Here is an 18751-nt window from a genome sequence, read left to right as displayed (position 1 = left end):
CACACGTGAAAATTGGATTAAAATAGAATTATTGACTGGATTGAAGGCTTAAAGTTCTATCATATAATTCAATCTTTATGTCCAGTTGCAGTATTATTTTGTTAAAGTTCTCTCATCTCTCTGTGTTTCCAGATCTCTTCTCTTTCTTCTCCTTATAGCTTTATGTCACTGATACCTCAATCTCCTTAGAAAAAGAATTAATGGGTATCTACTTGAATTTGAATTGTGTTCTTCTTCACCTTCTGATTCTTCTGACCTCTTCTTCTTACTCAATCAAGGCTCAACCTTTCGATTATCCGATTGCCAACCTCTCCGCTTCTTGGATCAACAACCCCTCCAGTACAGATTCTGTGAAGTAGGATGATGGGTCTATGGTGAGACCAATTCTTCTTCGAGGAAGCTCTGGCCCATGTTTCGCTTGCGGTTTCCACTGTAATGGAGACTGCACTTCTTTCCTATTTGTCATCTTCATCGTTCAAACATATAGCGCACCTGACATTATTGATTATATAGGATTTCCACAAGTAGTATGGTCTGCTAATCGAAACAATCTTGTTAGAGAGAATGCAACATTGCAACTCACTCCAGAAGGAAATTTGATCTTACAAGACGTCGATGGTACTTTTGTTTGGTCTACAAACACAACTGGTAAATCTGTTATAGGCGTAAACATGACTGAAATAGGAAATCTCGTGCTCTTCGACAGAAACAATGGTACCATTTGGCAATCTTTTGATCATCCCACAGACACATTAGTCCTTGGGCAGAAGTTAATGGATGGGCGAAGGCTCACAGCTAGTGCGTATGCATCAAATTGGACTGATGCTGGTTTGTTTTCTCTTTTGATTACAACAGAAGGCCTATTTGCTTTCATTGAGTCTGATCCTCCACAGTTTTATTATCAATCACGTATTCTTGGCACCAAAGAAAGCGAAGAACCAAGATATGCGAGATTTGTGAATGGTAGTCTTTCTATGTTCGTACTTTCAGCTGAACCCAAGCAGCCGGATGATGAGATTGCAGTCTCGCTGGCGATGTCTACTCAGTATATGAAGTTGGGGCCAGACAGGCATTTAACAGTCTACGAATTGATGTCAGATTGGGTGTCAGAGTGGAAGCCGGTGGCCGATCTCCTAACGACGTCGCCTTTTGGCAACTGTAGTTATCCTCCTGTTTGTGGGAATTATGGAATTTGCTCAAATGGGCAATGTAGCTGTCCCGGAGAAACAAGTAGTGAAACGACCTATTTTAGGCAATTAAACGACAGACAACCCAATCTCGGCTGTTCCGAAATTACTCAATTGTCTTGTGAATCTTCTCAGTATCACAACCTTCTTGATCTAGAGGACATTACTTACTTCTATCGCCCAGCCAATATCACAGACACAGATATGGAGAGGTGCAAGCAGTCCTGTTTGAAGGATTGTTCTTGCAAAGCTGCTCTGTTTACATATGGTGGGAATGTTTCAAATGGAGATTGCTTCTTGCCATCACATCTCTTTTCGCTAATGAGCAATGAAAAAGAAACGACCCATTATAATTCGTCCGCGTTCATTAAGGTACAAATCTTTACATCAACTACTACTACTACTACCCCTCCCGAAATGAAAATAACTTGAACTGCAATTATAGTTGGGTCTAGTCTTGGAGCTTTGTTTGGTGTATATCTTATAATTACCATCTTGGTGGTGGTTGTTAGGAAGAAAAAAGATTTTGAGAAAGATGAGGAGGATTATTTAGATCAAGTACCAGGAATGATCACAAGATACTCTTACAAAGACTTGAAATTTGCGACAGAATTTTTGTAGAAAGCTTGGAGAAGGAGGATTTGGGTCAGTTTTTGAAGGAACTTTGATCAATGGGACCAAAATTGCTGTGAAGTGCCTTGGTGGTTTAGGCCAATTGAAGAAGTCTTTTTTATCAGAAGTTGAGACTATAGGCAGCATTCACCATGTCAGCCTGGTAAGATTAATCGGGTTTTGTGCCAATAAATCACATATGCTCCTAGTTTATGAATACATGTGCAATGGGTCCTTGGACAAATGGATCTTCCATAGAAGCCAGGAGCCCACTCTTGATTGGCGAACCAGATCCAAGGTCGTCCTCGATATAGCCAAAGGGTTGGCCTATCTTCATGAAGAGTGCAGGCCGCGAATAGTCCACTTGGATATAAAACCCCAAAACATCCTACTTGATGAGAACTTCAATGCTAAGGTTTCTGATTTTGGGTTATCTAAGTTGATAGAAAAGGATCAAAGGAAAGTTATGACCACAATGAGAGGAACTCCAGGGTATTTAGCTCCTGAGTGGTTGAGTTCTGTGATCACGGAAAAAGTAGATGTCTATAGCTTTGGGGTTGTGGTTATGGAGATTGTGTGTGGGCGGAAGAATTTGGATCACTCTCAGCCCGACGAAAGTATGCATTTGCTCGGTTTACTTAAAAGAAAAGCACAGGAAGATCAGTTGTTTGATATGATTGACAAACAAAATGATGATATGCAATTACATAGAAAAGAAGCCATGGAGATGATGAGAGCTGCAGCGTGGTGTCTACAAAGTGATTTTAGAAGAAGGCCCTCCATGTCAGTGGTGGTGAAGGTCTTAGAGGGTGTGATGGTGGTTGAGCCGAACGTAGATTTTAACTTCTCAAGTACACCATTGGCAACAGTGACAGCTCATGGCGAAGCAGAATTTGGTGCTTCAGCTCCCTTATTGCCATCAGTTCTATCCGGTCCGAGATGATAGAAGGAACCATTAGGAGACAACTGTTTATGAAATGCTGTATTTCTCCTTTTTTTGTATACTTTTTTCCTTCGTTTTATCTATAAATACATTGATCATGAATGTATTTGTAACAAACAGATCCAATTCTTCATCCAAAAATAAACACGACTAATTATTATGGATGCCTTATCCTAAAGTCTAGAGCAACATCTTTTGTTGCAGGGAAAAAATACAGAAGTGGAAAGACTAATTGCTCAAGAATTTGAAGGATTTTAACATGTCTCCTTGGGTTGTAAAACACACTTATTTATGAATCTTAAATGCATCACATTGAACATTAACTTTAACTTTATAGTTGTTTATAACGACACCCGAATATCTATGTGGTTTGGAATATGTTATAGGAACATCAGGTACTAATCAACAAGGGGCAATGGGGAAAAAATAACCAAAAATTAAGAAGGAAAACAAAAACAGGAAAACATGAATAATTCTCGATACTTGTTTTTGAGAGTCCTTCTTTCACCTTGGTCCTGAAAGAATAGATGGCAATACTGGCTCTGAAACGCACAAATCTGTTTCTCTTTGAACTGCCGTTGGCCATAGTATCACCGAGAAGCTGTAATCTAGGTTGGGTTCAACATCCATTGAACACTCTAAAATCTTCACCATCATCAAGTAGTTTCAATAACCCAAAATCAGAAACCTTTGCGACAAAGTACTCATCCAAGTGTACATTTTGGGACGTCATATCCAAGTGGACTATTCTGTTTACATCCTTCATGGAGATAGGCTAGTCACTTGGCTATGTTGATGATGATTTTCTGTTTGGTTTGCCAATCAAGAGTTGAATTTTTGTTTCTGTTAAAGATCCGCTTGTCCAAGGACCCATTGCACATGTACTTGTAAAATAAAAGCCAATGTGACTTCATGGCACTTAATCCGATCAGTCTTGCAAGTTTGACATGGTGGATGCTGCCTATAGTATTGACCTCGGCTAAGAATTCCTTCTTCCCTTGACTGAAACGATTGAGGCTCTTCACTGCAACTTTCACTCCATTACTCAATGTTCGCATAAACCGACCCAAACCCTCATTCTCCAATCTTTCTTGAAAATTCTCAATCGCTTCTTTTAGTTCTTTGAAAGAGAATTTCATTGGCATTACTGGCACATGTTCTAAATAATCCTACCCTTTTGCATCTTTGTTCTTCTTGCGACTCACAATCTATATTCCAATTACGAGGACTTCAACAATAAAAATCGAGAGACTTAATTCCAAGATCATTAGAATTATCACCATACTTGGTACTACAACGCAATGCCGATGTTATTATCTGATCGATTGTAAATCTTGCTAAATAAATGCAGAAATAGAGATGTGAATTAAGACTTTGGGCAAGTCGAATTCGTTCCACAGAGACAGTTTGGATTCAAAAACTCATTCGGATAAATAGACCAAAACAGAATTAGAAAACAGATTTTTCTTAAAAACAAAATTGATTTGTTTAAAGATAGAGAAGAAATTAACAACTAATTTGTAAATGAAATTGAAACTACAAATAGAGATTGAGGATATAAGAAAGAGGGCTTGGAGAGGTCAATTCAACCTTTGCAATTCATCCAAAATGCTGATTTGTTCTAATTATAACTTGATCCACGTAGCAAGTCATTGCTCGTGGATCGGAAGATAAATCGAGTTAAACATTGATGGTAACCAAAGAGTATTCATGAGAATCCCAACTTCAAATAAGTGTAGCTGATTTATACTTCAATTCTTCACATAGCATGATTGTTCTTGAGCTTATCTAAGTAACAATCATCTAAGCTTGATTTGAAATGTATAAGTTTACTAATCTTATCCTAAGAGGATTCTCAGATTTAACATGTAAAGCAGAAATAAAGAATCAAAACAACATTGGTAGGATGAAATTGCTCTGGCATTCTTGACCTCTCTAAGGAGAGTCTAGCCGATCATCGCAAGAATCGTAATTGCAGAAAATAACAAAAAAATGAAGAACATGGGTGAAGAAGATGATGATCGATCTATAATCCTTATTTATAGCTCTCCAACAAATTACAAAGATAAAGAATTGAGCACCTTGATGTTCTCACTACACTCAAGAGCTCTCTCAATAGAAAATTACAGAGAATTAAAGAGAGGAAAAACAAAAAATTAGAGAAGAAGAGAGCAAAGAGAAACCCCTTCTTTAAAATCAACCCTCCAATTTATAACATTCGTATTCGGGTAATCGGGTCAACTTTTCGGATGATTCGCTTCGAACGACCCATTCAGTTACAACCACCGAAGCAATTGGAAGCTTCTGTGAAAATCTCGAGGATAAATTCCTTGAAATCACCGCGGAGCACCAAAGCCTAACCGCGGCACGGTGACGTGGCGCCCAAATCGATCGAGGTTTTTCTGGAAACTTCCTTTCGGCTCGCGTATTGTAACCGTAGTTGTTTCGCGATTTGATAACTTCCACGTGCGCTTTATTTATCTACAATTAACAATAAAATCTCATTAGCTCTATTAATTTGGATAAATAATTTAATTTTATAATTATTTAAAGGAACTAGCATTATGTCAAAAAATCCCAAATTCTGCACTTATTTAGCGGCAGCCTGAGTCAGTCGTTTGTTTTTACCGACCCAAAACCTGCAATTTAGCTCAAACAAAAATTTCGACAGCTTAAGCCTAACGAACCACCGAAATTTTTTTTTTAACAAAAATATAACCTCAACAAATTTTTTTTATAACAAAAACAGAACTTCAACTTCTTACTGACTCTTTTTCTCTGCCATTTCAGAGAAAACCAGATTTGTTGAAGAAGAAACTCACAAATCCTTCTTGATTTGGTTCGATTGAGAGCACTGAGCGATCGAGAACACCAAGCAATCGAGAGCACTGAACGATCTCTCACTCTTACTCACGTCCCTCAATCTCCCATTTCGGATCGATCGAGAGCACGGAACGAGCTCTTGTCACTTCGTCGATGGATTTGTAATCTCTTAGAGCTCCAATCGAAGAAAAAATTAGATCTCAAGTAAAAAAAAACCCTAAGAACTGAACTCACTCATCAGTGACACCGATCAAACCACTCCAGATCTCATCTGTAAGTCCATCTCTCTCAAAAACCCTAAAAATCCCTGAAAATGTTTATTAGTTTGTTTCCAAATGATGTAATTTCATCCCTGTTTTGCTCGACTGTGTAATTTTTGAAAGTTTTCTAAAATGTTGAACTTCATTACACCTCAACGTGAAGGTGTTTTGGTTATTTGTATTGTAGATGCTGTTTTGAAGTGCTTTGTAGCCTAGTGGGTAGTGGATGAATATGTTTTGGTTATTTGTATTGTGCATTTTTTCTCTTTTGCAGCTATGTCGATGATGCCTCATGTCGAGGCTCAAGGAAAAAGATGTCAAACAGCAAATTTGGGAAAAAACTGTGTTAGTGGTAACTGTATCTAATTTGGGGCTGGATTCTGCGTTTGCTTTTACAATTGTTGAGTTTAACCTTCTCATTTGGGCTTTAGTATGCTTAAAACCAATAATAAAAAGGAAGAATATTAATAAACTTGAGTTTCCCATATATAATAGGCAGATTTACCAAAACATGCACAACTTTTTGTTTATTTACCAAAACGGTACACTATTCAAAATATTTCCGAAAACGGTAATTTTACCGTTTTCAGAATTAATTTTTTTTACCAAAACGGTAAAAACAGTAAAATGTATTTTTTTTTACCGAAAATACCCTTTTTTATTTTTTGACTTAAATTACAAAAATAAAATTGATTTTGGTAAAAAAAAAATTGTAAATACATATGATTGTTGGATTACCAAAAGAGAGTGAATCTTTTAAGTTGGATTTTCATTTTTTTAAGGTTAAAATTATAAATACATATGTAAAACAAAAAAAGGGCATTTTGAGTATAAAAAAAATACATTTTACTGTTTTTACCGTTTTGGTAAAAAAAATTAATTCCGAAAACGGTAAAATTACCGTTTTCGGAAATATTTTGAATAGTGTACCGTTTTGGTAAATAATTTCAAAAACTCTACCGTTTTGGTAAATTATTCTATATAATATCCTTCCCCATATTGGTAGGATGTGAAGAATTCTGGTTCATGAGATGTTCCATTTTATTTTAATGAAAAGAGATGAATTTTAAATTTACTTCTTTCAGGTTCTTGCACCCCAAAGAGCAAGAATGTGTTCCCTTTGCTAATAGTGTCCAAGAATGAATCCTTCTCACTTAAAGTGTATCCTTTATTTTTATTTGATTTTCCAAATTCAGCAAAAACCAATGGCTTTCTTAAGATCATCATTGAGTCTCTCCAATGACTAGATGTCCACCTTTTGAGGTAGACTCGAAATGGATGTGCAAGAGAGGAATTCTCTCTCTCTAGATAGGTTTACATTGGTGGCTATTGTTGTTGAGGCTGAGGCGACTTTCTGGAGATGGACATGGGCAAATGGCGAATCTTGTTCCTTTTCAAGTAGAGGTCTCAAAACTGACTTAACCCTCCTTTTCAAATCAACGCATTTCAAAGGAAGGGTGAAAGGGATGTAATTGTGATTATTTAATTGGCCTTTCAGTTCTTTGTGTAAGTTTTTTTTTTTTCTTTTCATTTTTTCATCTACTGACCATACGTAACTTCTGACTTGGTTCTGTAACATTGTCAAAAGTATTATGTTGAGTTTCTAGAATGATAAAGCCTCAAATTCTTTTGAGATGACAAGCAAAGCATAGAATCTCATGTGATACGTAATTTAGGAATCATAGTGCTCTATGCCCTATGTAACGTGGACAGTGACCGACACCAATACGAGGATTCTAACATTGATGGCTTTGAGAAGTCCAAAATGTGGACATGTCCCTATACACATATTATAATATATAAGTTTCATTATATTTAACTCAAAAGTTTTTAAATAAATATAAGGAAGAAATATATGAAAAGCCAAAAAAAAAAAAAAAAACATTTTTTTACACACCATGAAACAGAATTGACCTCCTTGACTTCACTATTCTGACTGTTGCAAGTGTTTGAATTGGTGAACATCAACTCCAACTTCACTTAAAGCTGAGATTAGCTTGGGCATAATCTTAGCCAGCATCAACTTGAAACCAATTGATGTTGAATTCGCATTGCTCTTATCACTTACAAAAGCATCTTTTGTGAGAGAGCCAATTAAGTAGCCCTTCATAGATGCATCACATGCTTTAAGGATGTAAAAACCATGCCTCCGGAAATGGTCCTTGACTAGCTCTTCAAAATCCTACATCCATGACAAACATAGCTTAGATCTTTCTTATTATTGGTATTGTCTAAAATTACTTGTTAAAAAGATTTGAAACTTATCTAGAAACTTATTGATAAGGTCCCAATAATGTGATTTTGGGACCGTAATTTCTCAGATTCTATCACATTATAAATGCTAGTTCCTTTACATAATTATAAAATTAAATTATTTATCCAAATTAATAGAGCTAATGAGATTTTATTGTTAATTGTAGATAAATAAAGCGCACGTGGAAGTTATCAAATCGCGAAACAACTACGGTTACAATATGCGAGCCGAAAGGAAGTTTCCAGAAAAACCGCGATCGATTTGAGCGCCACGTTACCGCGCCACGGTTAGGCTTTGGTGCTCCGTGGTGATTTCGAGGAATTTGTCCTCGAGATTTTCATAGAAGCTTTCAATTGCTTCGGTGGTTGTAACTGAATGGGTCGTTCGAATCAAATCATCCGCCAAATCACCCCGATTACCCGAATACGAACACTATAAATTTGAGGGTTGATTTCAAAGAAGGGGTCCCCTCTTGGGTCCCTCTTGAGCCTCTTCTTCTCCCTAATTTCTCTGCATAGTTCCTAGTTTTTCTTTTAGAGAGGGTTTTGTAGTAGTGAGAGGATCAAGAGTTGATTGTATTATTTCATTGTCCCATTAGTTCTTATTATAATTCGTTGGAGAACCATTTAAAGTAGGAATCACAAGTTGCAGCTCTGTTTTACATTCTCCTCTCCATCTATTGTCTTCTTTATTTTTATTGCTGCAACCATGACCCTTGCTATGAGTGGCTAGATCCTCTTTAGAGAGATCAAGGATGCTGGAGCAAGTTTATTCTACTCATGTTATTTCAATTTTATATTTTTGTGTTTAATGTTAAATCTGTGAATCTCTTCATGATAAGATCATCTAATTCATGCTTCTAATTCAAGCTTTGATGAGTATTACTTAGATAAGTTCAAGAACACTCATGCTCTGTGATGAATGGAAGCATAAGTCGGATAATCTTGCCTAAATCAGAGATCTTCATGGATACTTTTGGGTTCCAATCAATGGATTTATTGAATCATCTTCCGATCTACGAGCAATGACTTGCTACATGGATTGAGTCATATTTAGAATTAATTAGCATTTTGGATGACTTGCAATGGTAGACTTGAGCTCTGTAAGCCCTTTCTTACTAGTTTCAATCTCTCTTTTCTATTGTTAATTTTCATTTTCTAATTTGCAACAAATCTGTTTTGTTTTTTTAGAGAATCTGTTTTGGTTTTAACCGATTGAACATTTGAATCCCAATTGTCCCCGTGGAACGAATTCAACTTACCAAATTCTATCTCTTAAATCTCTATCTCTGCATCTTTATAGCAAGCTTTACAATCGATCACTTATCAGTACAATTTATACATGGTAGGTGATATTGAGGTAGGCTCTACATAATAAGGAGATGTGGGATCCTTTTGTTCCTTTGTTTTCTCTTGTTTGGGACTTTGAAACTCCTTTAATTAATGGTATCCTTCTTTCCTTGTATAAAGTTTTCAACTTTCTTCATAGGGTGTAATGAGTTTCTTTTGTTTTCCAGTTTAGTTTGTTAAGATTTGGAATTCTATTCTAAGGTGTATTTGCTAGGTTATATCTTATATGATCTGTAAAAGATAATTTATATCTGACATAGATCACTTTCTTGTAGAGCCTCGGCCTTTCACTCCTGGAATAGCTACATTCTATGAAGGATACTATGCTAATAAATGAATCAAAATTATTAAGGGAACTGTAGCTGTAGGGTTTGATTCTGATGCAAATGGAGAGGTTAGTTTCTCAGCATCCAAGCAATTTATATTAACGTTCAATTTTGTTTACAGTGTTTTTCATAAATAAGTATTGCTACATTTCAGGTAAAGGCAGTGAAACTGAAGGATGGGAGAGTGTTGGATGCTGACATTGCTGTTGTTGGTGTTGGTGGTAGACCATTTACAACACTATTTAAGGGCCAGATTGAAGAGGATAAAGGTGGAATTAAGGTAGTTTAAACTTCCATTTCCTCTAGTTTTAACTTTTAATTTATAATATAGGAATTTCTTGCTTAAGACCTTAAATTTTATTGTTCAATTTTTAATGTTCTCCTTATTCATAGTAATCCCCTCTCACTTGTTCTATTTACCTCCAAATCCAAGCTGTTAAAAGCATTTGTAGCCTCTCTCTAAACCTTCAAATTGAATAATTATCCTCACATCTGTTATACACTCATTCTATGAAGATTTTATATCTGTTTGTTTCTAAAGCTATGTGGAATTCATCCTCTTAGTTTGTTACTGCTTTCAAGTAATCCTGACACAATGTGGCAGCACTTCATCATGCAGCATGCCAACTTTGAGATAACAGTCCACAATGTGGCAGCACTTGGGTGTGCAGCAGAGTATCTAATTGAAATGATTACAAGAGCACTTTACAGAAATAAGATTAATATTGCATTCTTATTTCAAGAAGTAATTAAGTGTTAGGCATAGTTTCTTATCAAAAAGTAGTTAAAAATAAATAAAATTAATTGTGTGCTTGTGATCTATGTAGGAGTAGGACCTATATCAAATCGTGGGTTGATAGCTACCCACATTTTATATGTATAATATACCACTAATTAAGTTGGATATAGAGACTTAGACAGAGAGACAAACTCATCTCTGAAAATTCTGTCATTTTTTATTTATTTTTTAATTTTTTGTTCTTTTGTTTGTAGAAATAAAAACATGTGGAAAATAGTTGGAAGGAAACTCTAGCTGAGTTTACTTTTTCAACTACTTGTTTTGAAAGGGTGCCTAGGCTTTAAGAATGTTGGGAGTCTATAAATCTTGGGCTAGCTTCAGCTTCACTACAAATCCCACAGGTACATGCACTTTCATTGATTGCATTTTAAGTGTTTCATTCTTTTGATGTTCTTGTTTTTTCCCCTTTTAGATTGCTTTGATTTGGTAAGATTTACACATTGGTCTTCTATAGTTGTTGTCTTAGATCCTCATATATGTTGGGATAATTTTTAGTATGCAGCCAACCATTATATAGCTATAATAGTGATTCTGTTGATACCCTTGTCTCTTCCCCATCACAGTTTACATATTCCAAATGAAGGCCAAAATGCTGTTTAGTAGAACTTCACTCCACATCCCCAATCCTAATTTTCAACAGTTGAAAAGCCAAATTGTTGATTAGCCATTCAAAATTGGATCAGTTCAAATTGGCATCGAAGCAAGCTTCCAGCATGAGTGCTCTATACTTTAACCAACGGTACCTTGATTATTTTAGCAAGCACAATCAATGGTTTTTCATTGATTGCATCTTTAGCGTTTCTTTCTTTTGATGTTCTCGTTTTTTTCCCTTGTAGATTGCTTTGATTTGGTAAGATTCACACGTAGGTCTTCTATAGTTGTTGTCTAGGATCCTCATTTATGTTGGGATAATTTCTAATATGCAACCAACCTTTATAGGGCTATAATAGTGTAAAAAGCATCCATAGTGCTGCTAGTGAAAACTGAACTGCAAATGATGAGATGGATGACGAAGATCATCCTAACAACTGCTGTAAGCTATGAAGTTTTTCAGAAAGGTCATAATCAGAAATTGTTTGTATAAGCATAGAAACCTTAGTCCAAGTAATTCTCCAATAAATTTAGAGATATATGTAAATCAACACATAAAGGATGGATATAAATTCCAATTTCTGACCCTGTTGTATAAATGTTATTAACGAAATCGTCTATTTTCTATTTTTGATAAAATGGCTGGCCACACTGACATGCTAAACAATTGCATTAACTATTTTACATGAGGAAGCAAGTCCTTCAGTCCACATTTATAATAATTAAAAAAAAAAGGCCTTATCTTTGGACTGATCATCTCTCATAAGGTAATAGTTTCGAAGGAAGCATCTGGGCTGTGTTGGCCATTATGGTCTAGTGCTAAATTCTGTCTGGAACATCCTTTGTTACTTTTTTGAATTACAAAACATGTTTTGGTTGTGTGAAGGAATAGTGTTTCTATTGAGTGTTTGGACTTTTGTTGTCTTTTTTCCTTCTATATTGAACCTTCATCTGATTACATTGAGTTCAGCTGCATTCAGCTAAGGTTTTCCATATCCGTGTTTATATGCCAGGGGCATGTAGACATAGTCATGTAAGACCATCACTTCTACAGTTTTATCTTATGTGATTGGCATTTTTTTGGTTTTTGTTTTGCAGGATCTTGAATCTGTCGGGCTTCAGGATCACCTAACCACTTTTGCTGAATCTTTGGATAAAGCAAGAGGCCTGATTTATCCTTCAGTAAAGAGAACATCAAAACTCGGTGAGACTCTTCCTGGTTTGGCAGAGATTGTAGATGAGGAACACAAGAGGCTTCTTGCTCGAAAGTCAATAATTGAAAAACGCAAGGACCAAATGTTGGAAATGGTAATTCACAAACACCTTGGTTATTTAACCCGACAACGAACATGTTCTGAACTTGCAGTTTTATTCTATTAGTAGTAAAGGCAAGCTATTCCATTTTACAAATATCGATGCCAGTTGAAATGGTTAATCAGATGATTCATTTAATGGATTTGTTTAAACTGTTGTAAAATTGATATCTTGCAGTACCAGTCATAATAATTGTTATTGTTTATTGCAGTATCTATAAAGCCATGCTGAAATCTGAAGGCTCTATAAATGAACTCAACCAAATCGTACAGGTTTGATACTTGGCCTAAAATAGCTTGGGGATGCATTGATTAGCACATACATCCATCATTTAAATTCAAAATCTCATTTTGTTTTTGTTACCGCTGCATGTACCAGCTTCGTATTATTATAACACCAAAGTCATGTATTGGTGTTAGACCTTTATGCAGTGCTCAGCAGGTGAATCCTTGCCTTCACTGAATTTTTGGGTTATATTCTTGATGCTTTTGGGTTATGGTCTTAATGATGCATGATGTTTAACCAGTTCTCATAATCGTGCTTTATGCAGATCTGCTACCACGTTCTTGGGCTTGTCCACGGAATCTGGAACCCCATTCCTCAATCTGTAAGTATTGTTTTTTTTTTCCCTGTTTATCTTTTTTTTCATTTATCAAAGTTATGTAAATAATGTTGATTTATTATGTAACAGATGAAAGACTATATTGCGACCCCAAAGCCAAATGGCTATCAAAGTCTCTATACCACAGTGATACCATTCCTCTACGAGAGCATGTTTCGGCTGGAAGTTCAGGTGAGTTTATGACTGCCTTTTATTTCTTCATGTTTATGTCTAATTCCTTACCTACAATTTGCCTCTGTTTGCCAAAATTTTCTATCGATGCTCAATTTTGAGCCAACTGTTTGTCTTTTTTTCTTTTTATGCTTTAAAGGTATGATAGTGGGATATATTTTTTTTTGACAGATATGAACTAAAAAGATGGATCTAATAGCCCAGAGAGGCATTGCTGCTCACTACAGTGGGAGAGTATGTGTTACTGATTTAGTTGGCCATGTCATGCCTAAAGGGAGGAATTCAAGAGGGAAAACAGTCTGCCTGAACAATGCAAACATTTCTCTCAGGGTATTTGGTTAAACCATACTTATCAAGTTGTGATAGTGGATTATCTTTATTGGAGGGGTTTCTTAGTACCCAATAAAGTTCCTGACCTGAGTTCTATTTTATGGATAAAATCTTGTTTTCTATAGATTGGCTGGCTCAATGCTATTAGAGAATGGCAAGAGGAGTTTGTTGGGAACATGAGCTCGAGAGAATTCGTTGACACTATCACAAGAGAGCTGTTGGGGAGTCGTGTTTTTGTGTTTACACCACAAGGAGAGGTAGATGAATTTATTAGATATTTTCACATAATTTTATAAGAATATTGCACTGCCTTGATGAACAAAATACGATTTGGAACAGTGAGGAGCACTGGCACGCTTGAGTGCAGAAGAAGTCTCCAAGGTTGCTGCTAAGGCAAGGAAGAAGTCTAAAGTCCTTCAGCCCGTGGTGAGACGGGACGTGCCTTTGGGGCTAGAAACAGAGAGCAGTGGCTGGATGGTACCAAGGCATAGTAAGCGTGTCTGTCTCCCAAACTGGAGTAGTCTTTTCAGCTCTATGGGATCATCTTGAACTTGGTTGTTTTAGGTCCATGCCATCAAGAGTGGATAGTAAAACCTTGTTTTAGGTTTTAGACTTCATTACATAGATGTATGTGAACATGATCTCAGGAATTCTTATAATATGTGAGATTAAAATTTTGATTTATATAAGTGATTTTTTTTTTAAAATCTTATTATTCTTTGATACTATGAATTGAATGCTTGAATGCAAATTGGTGTGGATGGGATGTGAATGTCGATATGGATATGAATGTGTGATTTTTTTCGTAGGTATGGGTTGAAGACAAATGCATAAAAAAGAGTTTTCATTAGTCTTTAAATTATGTCGACAGTCGTAAATATAGTATTCGACGGCCTAAAGCCGTTGAAATTCTGTTTAAAAATTCAAATTCGACAGTTTTGGACCGTCGAATTTACTAAATCGACGGTTTTTGGCTGTCTAATTTATAAAATTCAACGATTTTGGGCTGTCTAATTTATAAAATTCGACGGTTTTAGGCCATCGAATTTATAAAATTTCTATGGTTCTTAACCGTCGAATTTTTTTTTCGACAAGGCCAAATTCGACAGATGAATTCGACGGTCGGGGCCGACGAATAGTTACATAATTCGACGGTTTTGGGCCGTCGAATTTTGTGTATTTTCACATAGTGATTACGCATGTATAATGTGATAGAATCCGGGAAATTACGGTCCCAAAGTCAAGTTATTGGGACCTTATCATTATCTTCAAAGCCATAGACAAGAAATTTATCGCTGGCTGAATGAATTTTGTTTCTCTATTCATCCCTCTCAATATCCTCACCAAATTAAAGAAATATTATATGGCTCAATTTTTTTTTTTTTTGCTAGGCTAACAAGGGTTTATTGCTCAGCGTGAAGGTGGGTTCAATGAGATTTGAAACTAGGGCGTAGGACCAACTCTCCGGACACCTAGCCAACATAGCTAAGTTGATTGTATGGTTCTGATTTCTTTGTTGTAAGTTGTGCACCTCTGACTCATCATATAATGTGGCCCATGATACATATGTATTTATACGTGCATTATGGGCACAAATTTATATATGCTAATAACGCGTTGATGTGGCCATGTTTGACCATCACTACTGCTTGTGCCATTTACTTTGGTCGTCTTCAATTTGTTCCCCTATAATTGAATGGAATGTGTAAGTATAGCAATCAGTGAGGGCCCACAAAGACAAGAGTTAGATTGAAACATGAGGTAGAATAAGTGGCAGAAGATTTCATGGAGTGCGTGGATATCACCAAAATTAGAAAGCCAAAAGGCACTAGTAGAAATTATGAGCCTCCCGAGTTCGAATCATTCAGTGGGACCCATTCTTGAATGGAATTATTGAGATCTTTAAGATCTATACTTTACCATGGATTTTGCACTTTCAGGCATGATTCCTTCATTTACCCCCTTTTTAGGCAATTTTCTTATTTCAAGAATGTTACATTTTGTTAATAAATTTAGTTATAGAAGATAGAATCCCGGATCATCGATTCACATCTTCCATTTAATAAAATTTCTCTTTGAAAGTTCTGTTTTGGTGAATTCCAAATTTTCTTATTCTTTTATTGTTTCATGCTGCGTAGAAAAAATCTCAATCTTTAATTCAGTGAGACCCACATAAACAAGTGAAGGATACGCTAGGGACACAATATTTGTAAGTGCAAAACAAAGAGTCCAGCAAGGATATAACATCCATTTTGAAGTTGAGGATAACATAGCAATCTGATCAATAAGGCAAACCTTGCATCACGCAGGTTTCCTAGGGATCTCATTCATTTGTCTCAATCTTTATATATGTGTTCAAACATAACTCAAGGTCAGGTGCAATCCAGTGAGTTTGGGCTTGGCCCACTCAAGCTAATGAATACATTGTACCAAATGATTTAGTTAAATAAGCGACCTCTTCAATATAATGAAGTGATTGCTTCTTTTGCACACAAAAAAAGATTACAAATTTTTATTCTAACTAAATCACTAGATGGTCCAGAACTAGACGATATGGCAGAGAGAAATCTAGGATCCTTCATTATACAGAGACTATGCATTGCTAAGAATGTGAGGAGGAGAGAATGTTATAGAGCCAATTCAACCTTTCAATGGATGGGGCGCTCTCAGAAGTCTTCCACAAAGAGAGTTCTTGACTTCTATAGCATTGCATATGGGTCTGATACGACAGCCTTTGTTTGACTACAGAACTTTCTTTGAATCTTCATTTCTAATGGTTGATGTATGGGCCTTGAAGGTTGTTTTGAAGTTTCTCATCTTCTTATGTTTTGCTTACTTCCTTCAGCCCAACTTCACGACCACCAAAACCTAATTGTACACATTTTTTTTTTTATTATAAAAGATTTGAATTATTACATCTCAATTTCTTAAATTATTAGAGAATTGCTATTGACACCCCAAATTTTTTAAAGAGCTACTATTGGCACCTTACATTTTAATTATTCCACTCCAATTTCTTAAATCATTTATCATACTCCAATTAGCTAGAGATGAAAACACAGTCTTCAAACATTACAAAGGTTTGGCTAAAATTACAATCTCAACATTATAACACTCCTTTAAACAATTTTAATAGTTGTTTACGATTATGATTAGGCTCATATAAAATCCTAAACAAAAAAATAGATCAAATCTAGAAAATAATGAGATAGTTTCTTTTGACACCCCAACTTTTACTTATTATTATTTTTTATTTGGGGTGTAATCAATAAAATTTGGGGCACTAATAGCAGCTCTCTAACTTCATTTATAAAATAAATATTGATATAATTTAAAATTAATTATTCAATTAGAAATTTACAAAAAGACGGATTGATTTAGATAATTTTAAATTTTTTAATAAAAAATAATTAATTTTTAATAATTTAAATATTTATTTTATAATTTGTTTGATTTCATTTTTTTGTTTGTTTTTTTATTTTATTTAATTTATTTATGAAATAAATATTGATTTTGTTTTATTTGCTATGTGAATTTGTTGTATGCCAACAAATCATTTTTTGAGGGAGGAGTTAAGAAAATGATTTATCACTAATGGAGAAAAATCGGGAGTATTGGCAAATCGTTTTCCACGTAAATTTAGAGTTTTTGACACGTTAAACATTGGAACATTGCCATTTTCTACGGAACTTCAATTTTTCCTAATTTTTCATGAATCAAACATACCTTAAGAGTGAAAAAAGGGGAAATCCTATGAAGACTTGAGGTCTACCATCATCAATGCATTCTTTTTCTCATATCCAATGGCCCATCAAACTCATTGACTAATAGCATTCATTTCATAAGATTACCAATAAATCAGATGGAATATCTCTTGAAAAATCTCCAACCTTCAATTTTAGGTTGTGAAATTAATTGAAGAGAACGAACAAGAAAAATTAACTATAATACATCAATTTATGTGAAATCCTTCTATCATATAGAATTACAGAGCCACATCAATTTCACTATATTCAAAAGGGGGAAAAAATTACGATTTTGCTTTGATAGAAAATAATTATAAATACCCCTAACAAATCAGAATTATCATCATATATACTACAACCCAACTTGTGGAAGCTGTGGCTAGATTAATACTACCAGCCTATAAATTAGTACCATCAGGCTCAATAAAATGTAACAATAGCCAATGTTGACGTCATTCTCATCAAAGCCTTAGACAAGAAATTTAGTGCTAGCATTTTCATCCAATACGGTGTCCTATTCTTATAAAATAGGAACGATGTCTAAGTGGCACTTTTTAATTGGAGTTTTAAACACCTCAGCTCCTAAGCAAGCTGTGCACATAGCCCAATGTGTATTCTTCAATCAAAACATATCATATAGACACAGTTTTTTTTGTACAGGAACAGGACACTAATGGATGGTGACTCTTTTCTTTTCTACTAGAGTAGAGATCGAGTACGGTGTCCCATTCCTATCTTTAGGAACAGTGTCTACGTGGCACATTTTAATTGAAGAATAAATGCATTGGACTGCATGCATGACTTGGTTAGGAGCCCAGTGTTTTTTAAACTCCAACTAAAGAGTGCCACAAAGACACCATTCCCATGTTATGACGGGTTGGATCCTAAGTCTTTCTAATAATATCATTCTAACGTTATTGTCATTCCTCTTCATTCCTTTAATTCTATAACACGGGCAAATTCTAATATATCTAATAATGCGTTAAAGTGGCAGGCATGTCTGACCATCAAAAATGCTTTTACCCTTTAATTTGGTCATTGTTGATTTCATTGTTTTTTCCCTTTATAATTGCATGGAATGGGTAAGCATAGCAATCAGTGAGGACCCACGGAAATGAGAGTTAGATTGAAACATCTCAATCTTCAATTCTACGAGGGACCATAGAAAACGAGGGAGACTTGATACGTCCAAGACTAGGTATTTACGACTGCAAAACTTAAGGTCCAACAAGAAGATAACATCTATTTTAAGCTTTGCATGGGCCATCGCACAGATTTCCTAGGTTTTTTCTTGACAATCCGTGGGGGCTATCTTCCCATTTCTGCCCTAAGCTTGATGCACGCATTTGATATTGCAATTTTCCGGAAATTAGCATCCATCAGATGCTCCAACAAGAAAAAATATATAGAAAAAGAATAAAATA

At 35.4% G+C, this 18751-nt stretch overlaps 2 pseudogenes; one reads left to right on the top strand and one right to left on the bottom strand.

Moving 5' to 3' along the window:
* The first annotated feature begins 200 nt into the window (after window positions 1–200).
* On the top strand, window positions 201–2744 carry LOC147392332 (G-type lectin S-receptor-like serine/threonine-protein kinase SD2-5; annotated as a pseudogene).
* A 777-nt stretch (window positions 2745–3521) lies between these two features.
* Window positions 3522–3887, bottom strand: LOC147392331 (G-type lectin S-receptor-like serine/threonine-protein kinase SD2-5 pseudogene; annotated as a pseudogene).
* Window positions 3888–18751: the final 14864 nt, after the last annotated feature.

Source organism: Akebia trifoliata, chromosome 11 (genome assembly GCF_017979445.1).
Source record: "Akebia trifoliata isolate Shusen 1 chromosome 11, ASM1797944v1, whole genome shotgun sequence".
In the NCBI taxonomy this organism is placed as follows: Eukaryota; Viridiplantae; Streptophyta; class Magnoliopsida; order Ranunculales; family Lardizabalaceae; genus Akebia; species Akebia trifoliata.
Note: the sequence above shows the minus strand (reverse complement) of the source record. Positions and strands in the feature narration are given on the sequence as shown.